This window comes from Mirounga leonina, unplaced genomic scaffold (assembly GCF_011800145.1).
Source record: "Mirounga leonina isolate KUSES-001 unplaced genomic scaffold, KU_Mleo_1.0 Mir_178, whole genome shotgun sequence".
In the NCBI taxonomy this organism is placed as follows: domain Eukaryota; kingdom Metazoa; phylum Chordata; class Mammalia; order Carnivora; family Phocidae; genus Mirounga; species Mirounga leonina.
Window position 1 is genome coordinate 17334116 of NW_023270464.1, and position 7313 is coordinate 17341428.

General features: G+C 47.9%; 1 pseudogene; it reads right to left on the bottom strand.

Annotated features, from left to right (window-relative positions):
• Positions 1 to 308: 308 nt before the first annotated feature.
• On the bottom strand, positions 309 to 6639 carry LOC118023159 (annotated as a pseudogene).
• Positions 6640 to 7313: the final 674 nt, after the last annotated feature.

The following is a 7313-nucleotide window of genomic DNA, read 5'->3' on the forward strand; positions in this document are numbered from 1 at the left end:
TTATTTATTCGAGACAGAATGAGAGACAGAGAACATGAGAGGGGGGAGGGTCAGAGGGAGAAGCAGACTCCCTGCCGAGCAGGGAGCCCGATGCGGGACTCGATCCCGGGACTCCAGGATCATGACCTGAGCCGAAGGCAGTCGCTTAACCAACTGAGCCACCCAGGCGCCCCTTAAAACACCCTGTTTAAGCCACACCTGCAACAGGGACCCTCGCACAACTCCTGGAACCGGACGCATCCCCACCGGGAGTCCAACCCAAGCTTCCGGCTCTTAAGGCCAGTGGATGTATGGAGGCTAATTTCTGAATTTAGAAGCTTCCAGGGGAGAAATGGTGTTTTTCACTAAAGGGACAAGAATGTGAGCTATGTGGCCGGTTACGCCAGGTCACCTTTTTTTCTGATTTCCCTTCTCATTCGGTCTTGAGAAGCCATGCAGCAAAGGGGCTGCTGATCAGCAGCAGTGACCGAAGGGGGACATGGGTCAGAGTGGGACGGGCTGCTGGTATGAGGTCTAGTGCCAACCTTCCAGAAAGAAATACTTCAGGGGCGCCTGGGTGCTGATCCTCTTCAGTGGGGTAAAGCAACAGGTATACAGGAAAATGTGGAAGGCCCCCAGGGCTCCTGCGAGTGGGTTCGTCCCCCCCAGGTTGGAAGGGCAACTCCTGGAAAGGCATAGCAAGTGGCCAAGGACACCGTCGGCCACAGGCTGACCTGTCCACGAATCAGATGTCTGTTTTTTGTCCTCTTCATATTAGAATCCAGTGGTGCCTCAAAAAACTGATGGATGGAGTTGGTAGCAAAGGATGCAAGGCCTCTTCCGACAAAAGGATGTAGGAAGCAGGGCCAGTCAGAAGGTCCCCAAGCCAGTGCAAACCCAGCTGCGAGCTGTGGGTTTGATTTTGGACAGCGGAGCCAAAATTCCTGGCACATCATCCAGATGCAGCTTCATGTCTCCCCACTGCTTTCTGGAAGCTGGTTCCAGTTCCAGCAGTTCTTTTTCCTTCGGCTTTCTGGACAGAGGCAGGCTGGGGGGTGGAAGAGGTCTGATGTCCTAGATGTCTGCTGTGGCCTGACCCAAAGGGAATTTTTCCAGGAAAGGAAATGGCGCTGGTCTGGCTTCTGTTTTACTTGCTGGTTGAGGCTTCTGTCCAGTTGTGTGACATGCAGGTGCTTGAGGAAGGTCAAGTGCTGAAATGTCACCCGCAGCTTATGGATGATCCTGAAAAGATGCACCGAAGTGTGAGGGGATTCTTCCATTGCCTTTTTTTCTGGAAACCAGACACATCCTCCGACCCAGCCTGTCAGGAAGCGTGAGGAGAGAGTGTGTGGGGATGCGGCCCCGTAGTGCCCGAGTCTGGCTGCTCCCTGGGGTCCCTGTGTCCTCTCTCCTCGTGGCTGCTGGGCACGGCCATCTCCCTTTTCCTGAACTTTCACTTCCACGGTTAATCTTCGGTGCCTGGGAAGGGCACACCATGTAGGGAAACAGCATGAGCCCACGGTCCAAAGGCAGGCAGCATCCTGGCCTCTTTGGCAACATTTTCACAAACCATCTCTAGGGCCTGTTTTACCCATAATCCCAGCCCCCTTCCTAGGGTTATTTTCACGTGCGCAGGTGGGTCTGACCCAGGTCCCTGCTCATCCTCGCAGAAGCTGGTTTAGTGCTTCCAAGAGGGCAGTTAGAGGTGGCGGCTCGTGCCACTGAATTGTTCCTGGAACAAGCACTGAGGACCCTTAGGATCTGCATAGCCCCCCAGCTTTACCACATAGACCAAGGAGTCTCATTTCCTGGCAAAGTCGAGGGACAAGATTACACAGGGGTCAGTGGGATTTAGTGATTGAGCAGAGGGTGTGTCATTAAAACTTTTTTTTTCTAATGATGAATTACACATTTTTATTTTGGATAATTTTTATTGCGGGAAAAATATCAAATAGCATAAGAACAAAAATAAAAAGGATTCTGGGGGCGCCTGCGTGGCTCAGTCTGTTAAGCGTCTGCCTTCGGTTCAGGTCATGATGCCGGGGTCCTGGGATTGGAGCTCTGCATTGGGCTTCCTGCTGAGCGCTCCCCCTGCTTGTGCCCTCTTGCTCATGCTCTCTTTCTCTCAAATAAAAAAATAAATGAATCTTAAAGAGATTCTGGAAGCTCCCCCCCGCCAGAAGTAATAGCATCTGTTTGACTGTTTGACATGAAATTTTTTTTTTAAAGATTTTATTTATTTGAAAGAGAGAACGAGCACACAAGTGGTGGGGGGTGGGGTGGGGAGGGATGGGGGAGAGTGAGAAGCAGACTCCCTGCTGAGCAGGGAGCCTGATGTGGGGCTCGATCCCAGGACCCCGAGATCATGACCTGAGCCACAGGCAGATGCTTAACTGACTGAACCACCCAGGTGCCCTGACATGAAATTCTTTTTTTTTTTTTAAGGTTTTATTTATTTATTTGAGAGAGAGAGAATGAGAGAGAGAGCATGAGAGGGGGGAAGGGCAGAGGGAGAAGCAGACTCCCTGCTGAGCAGGGAGCCTGATGTGGGACTCAATCCTGGGACTCCAGGATCATGAACTGAGCCGAAGGCAGTTGCTCAACCAACTGAGCCACCCAGGCACCACCCGACATGAAATTCTTAAACAAGTTCCTTTTCCAGTTATTACTGTTTCATAACAAACCACCCCCACACTTAGTGGCATTGATCACCCATTTTCTTTTTTTTTTTAATTTATTCTTATGTTAATCCCCATACATTACATCATTAGTTTTAGATGTAGTGTTCCATGATTCATTGTTTGTGCATAACACCCAGTGCTCCATGCAGAACGTGCCCTCCTCAATACCCATCACCAGGCTAACCCATCCTCCCACCCCCCTCCCCTCTAGAACCCTCAGTTTGTTTTTCAGAGTCCATCGTCTCTCATGGTTCGTCTACCCCTCCAATTTCCCCCACTTCATTCTTCCCCTCCTGCTACCTTCTTCTTCTTCTTCTTTTTTTTCCTTAACATATATTGCATTATTTGTTTCAAGGTACAGATCTGAGATTCAATAGTCTTGCAAAATTCACAGTGCTTACCAGAGCACATACCCTCCCCAGTGTCTATCACCCAGTCACCCCATCCCTCCCACCCCACCCCCCACTCCAGCAACCCTCAGTTTGTTTCCTACAATTAAGAATTCCTCATATCAGTGAGATCATATGATACATGTCTTTCTCTGTTTGACTTATTTCGCTCAGCATAATACCCTCCAGTTCCATCCACGTCGTTGCAAATGGCAAGATCTCATTCCTTTTGATGGCTGCATAATATTCCATTGTATATATATACCACTTCTTCTTTATCCATTCATCTGTCGATGGACATCTTGGCTCTTTCCACAGTTTGGCTATTGTGGACATTGCTGCTATAAACATCGGGGTGCACGTACCCCTTTGGATCCCTACTTTTGTATCTTTGGGGTAAATACCCAGTAGTGCAATTGCTGGATCGTACGGTAGCTCTATTTTCAACTTTTTGAGGAACCGCCATACTGTTTTCCAGAGTGGCTGCACCAGCTTGCATTCCCACCAACAGTGTAGGAGGGTTCCCCTTTCTCCGCATCCCCGCCAACATCTCTCATTTCCTGACTTGTTAATTTTAGCCCTTCTGACTGGTGTGAGGTGGTATCTCATTGAGGTTTTGATTTGGATTTCCCTGATGCCGAGCGATATTGAGCTCTTTTTCATGTGTCTGTTGGCCATTTGGATGTCTTCTTTGGAAAAATGTCTGTTCATGTCTTCTGCCCATTTCTTGATTGGATTCTTTGTTCTTTGGGTGTTGAGTTTGATGAGTTCTTTATAGATTTTGGATACTAGCCCTTTATCTGATATGTCATTTGCAAATATCTTCTCCCATTCTGTTGGTTGTCTTTTGGTTTTGTTGACTGTTTCCTTTGCTTTGCAAAAGCTTTTTATCTTGATGAAGTCCCAATAGTTCATTTTTGCCCTTGCTTCCCTTGCCTTTGGTGATGTTTCTAGGAAGAAGTTGCTTCGGCTGAGGTCAAAGAGGTTGCTGCCTGTGTTCTTCTTTAGGATTTTGATGGACTCCTGTCTCACATTGAGGTCTTTCAACCATTTGGAGTCCATTTTTGTGTGTGGTGTAAGGAAATGGTCCAGTTTCATTCTTCTGCATGTGGCTATCCAATTTTCCCAACACCATTTGTTGAAGAGACTGTCTTTTTTCCATTGGACATTCTTTCCTGCTTTGATCACCCATTTTCTTATGCTCATAGATTCTGTGGGTCAGGAATGCAGGCTTGGCACAGCCAGGTGGATTGTCTCTGCCACACGGTGTCTGGGGCTTCAGCTAGGAAGACTCAAAAGCTCAGGATGACTTGACTGCTGAGGGTCAGAATCATCTGGAAGTGTCTTCACTCACACATCCGGTGGGTGATTCTAGATGATGGCTGGACCTCTCCCTGGCTGTTAGCTGGAACAAATACAGGTAATCTCTCCATATAGACTAGCTTGGGCTCCTCACAAGAGGGCAGCTGGGTTCCAAGAGAGAGCATCCCAAGAGATAGGAAGTCGAAACTTGCCAGTGTTTTAAGAGACTGGACATGGTCATAGTATCATTTTTGCTGTATTCTGTTGGTCAAAGACTAACAGAACCCAGATTTGACATGGACCCTACATCTTGATTGGAAGAATGGGAGAGAATTTGGGAGCTCTGTTTTAAAATCTCCACAGTTCCCTAGATGGTATGTAGCTCGGTGATTAGGAGGTGAGGGTCTGGGTTCATAGCTCCCTTCCATTCTTACTGGCTGCGTGCTCTTAGGCAAGTTCATTGTGGTAGAAACTATTGTTCATCAGTATCTATTTCTCTTCTTCTCTGCCTGGGAGCACAAAGAGGCTATTCCCCAGCCTCTTGCATCCAGGTGGGCCCGAGAGACTAGTTTTAGCTGGTGGACTGTGAGCAGAAGTGTCATGTGTCACATTGAGTTGAGGGGAGGAAGAGCCACTGGTTTTCTTGCTCTCTCCCTCTTGCTTGCTATCTCACTGCCGGGGATCAAGGGGCGGCTCAGTGTAGGAGGTGAGGGAGTCACAATATGGAAGGAGCCTGGGTCCCTGAATGACGGCTAGAGTAAGTCCTTTGTTCCATGCCCTCTGCCCCCAGGGGTGTGGGGGAGACGTAGGCTTTTGTGGGGGAGACTGAAGTTTTGTGTTTTTTTTTTTGGTGATAGTGGTCAGCCTTCCCTGACCAACACATTACCCCGACCTCTCTGAACCTGTTTCCTTGCCTGTAGAGTGGGGTATTAGCTGTAGCTATCTTTGGGTGCCCTGCAAATGAAGTGAAATAGTTTTTTGTACAGTGCCTGGCCCATAGTCAGTGCTTAGTGGATATTAGTGACAGTTACTGAGTGTGACTGCCAGTTAGAAGAGGGGCAGGTTTGTGTGTGGAAGGATGGGTGTCTAGCAGGAGTGGAAGAGTAAGATTGCCCTCATCGTCATCATCATCATCATCATCATCAGGATGGCCCCCACAATTTCCTGAACACCTACTTGGGCCAGCTGTATCCTAGGGATGCTTCCCCTGTATTCATTTCAGTCCCCTGAGGCAGATATTATTTGTCTTGATGTGGAGATGAGGATCCCGGGGCCCAGGGCTGCTGCTGAAGTGGTTTGAAGTCACGGGCAGGCTTTTATTTTATTTATTTATTTTTTAAAAAAGATTTTATTTATTTATTTGACAGAGAGAGCATGTGCACAAGCAGGGGGAGTGTCAGGCAGAGGGGGAGGAAGAAGCAGGTTCCCCACTGAGCAGGGAGCCCGATGCAGGGCTTGATCCCAGGACCCTGGGACCACGACCCGAGCCGGAGGCAGACGCCCAACCAACTGAGCCCCCCAGGTGCCCCGCGGGCAGGCTTTTAAACTCAGGGCTCCCCTACCTCAAAGCCTGACTTGTTTTACTGCAGAGATGACACCTCATGCATTTTTGGGAACTGTGACATGTATTTAAAGAAAAAAAAAAATGAGGCCTTCACCTGCCTGCTGCCTCACCGGGGAGGTGGTGTTTTCCTTTTGAGATTTTCTCTACTTCAAGTTGAAGGGATTTGCTTTTGTCAATTAATCCTTTGGCAGATAGCTTGCCTGCAAATGTGGACGGCCCCTGTGTCTTTCCCTTCCCCAGGGCCCTCTTGCTTTTCTGTTTTGTTTGAACTCCGTAGGCTCTCTGTGGACTTGGTCAGTGGAGAAAGGGACTGGATCTCCAGAACAAAGCCCATGTCTGAGTCCTGAAAGTCTCTCTTTGGCTTGAGGCCTCTCAAGTGACGCTGATAACCCAAGGTAGGATTATAACACCAAAGTGGCATGCTTGCTTGCTTTTTTCTGTGTCACTTGCCGAAAGCAACTTGGATTTCCACAAGAATAAGGGAGGCTTGGTGAAGCTTTGTGCTGGTGCTTAAAATCCTGGTACTAGATTTATTCCATGAAGCAGTGATCAATGCATCTAAACAATTGCGTGCCACTCATTCCCTCTTCCTCCTCTTTGAGACATCGGTTTTGGCTTTAGCAACATACCCCACCGGGTAGACCAGTAGATCGGCAGGTGTGGATTCGGTCACTGGCATCATGGGGTCCAGGGTGTCCCTGGAAGGGACAGTTCTAATCGCCATTGTGAGATTGCACCCATCTGCAGTGTGCTGAGCCCAGACAGGCAAAGACAAGCGTTTATGACCTATTTTACTTACATTGCTCCTCTTCTGGCTCGGATAGAACTGTCAACACAAACTGTTTCTTTCTTCCTTTTTATCTCACGGGGAGTTTTTCTATCTATACGAAGGGCAAGGGGGATAAAACCAACTTCTACCCTTCAGATTATCTTTGAAATATCTACAAAAGTGTTGGGGGGAAAAAGCCTTGACCACTTGGTGCTAGAATAATGGGTAAAGTTGATTTTCTTCTAGAATATTATTATTATTATTATTATTATTATTATTATTAATACTATATTATTGTTATAGCATTATAGAATATTGTAGAAATTCTGCTGAGATAAAACTTTGAGAACTATTGTGTTCTTTAAAAATGCTACTACTGGAGATAAAGACAAAAAAAAAAATCTTTGTGGCTATTTAAGAAGTCACACAAGATGGCGCCAGAGAGCCAGAGAGGAGATGGGTTTGCATCCAGGGACAAGAAAGGCCTGAGTGAAAGGGGCAGCCAGTGGGTGACAGAGACTATCCCTGAGAGATGGCACCTGAATGCCGCGAGGCAGGGGCGGTAGCAGTCGCTTCTGCACACCCTCACAGCCCAGTCTGTCTCCCCAAAGCCTTTTCACGAGCTTTTC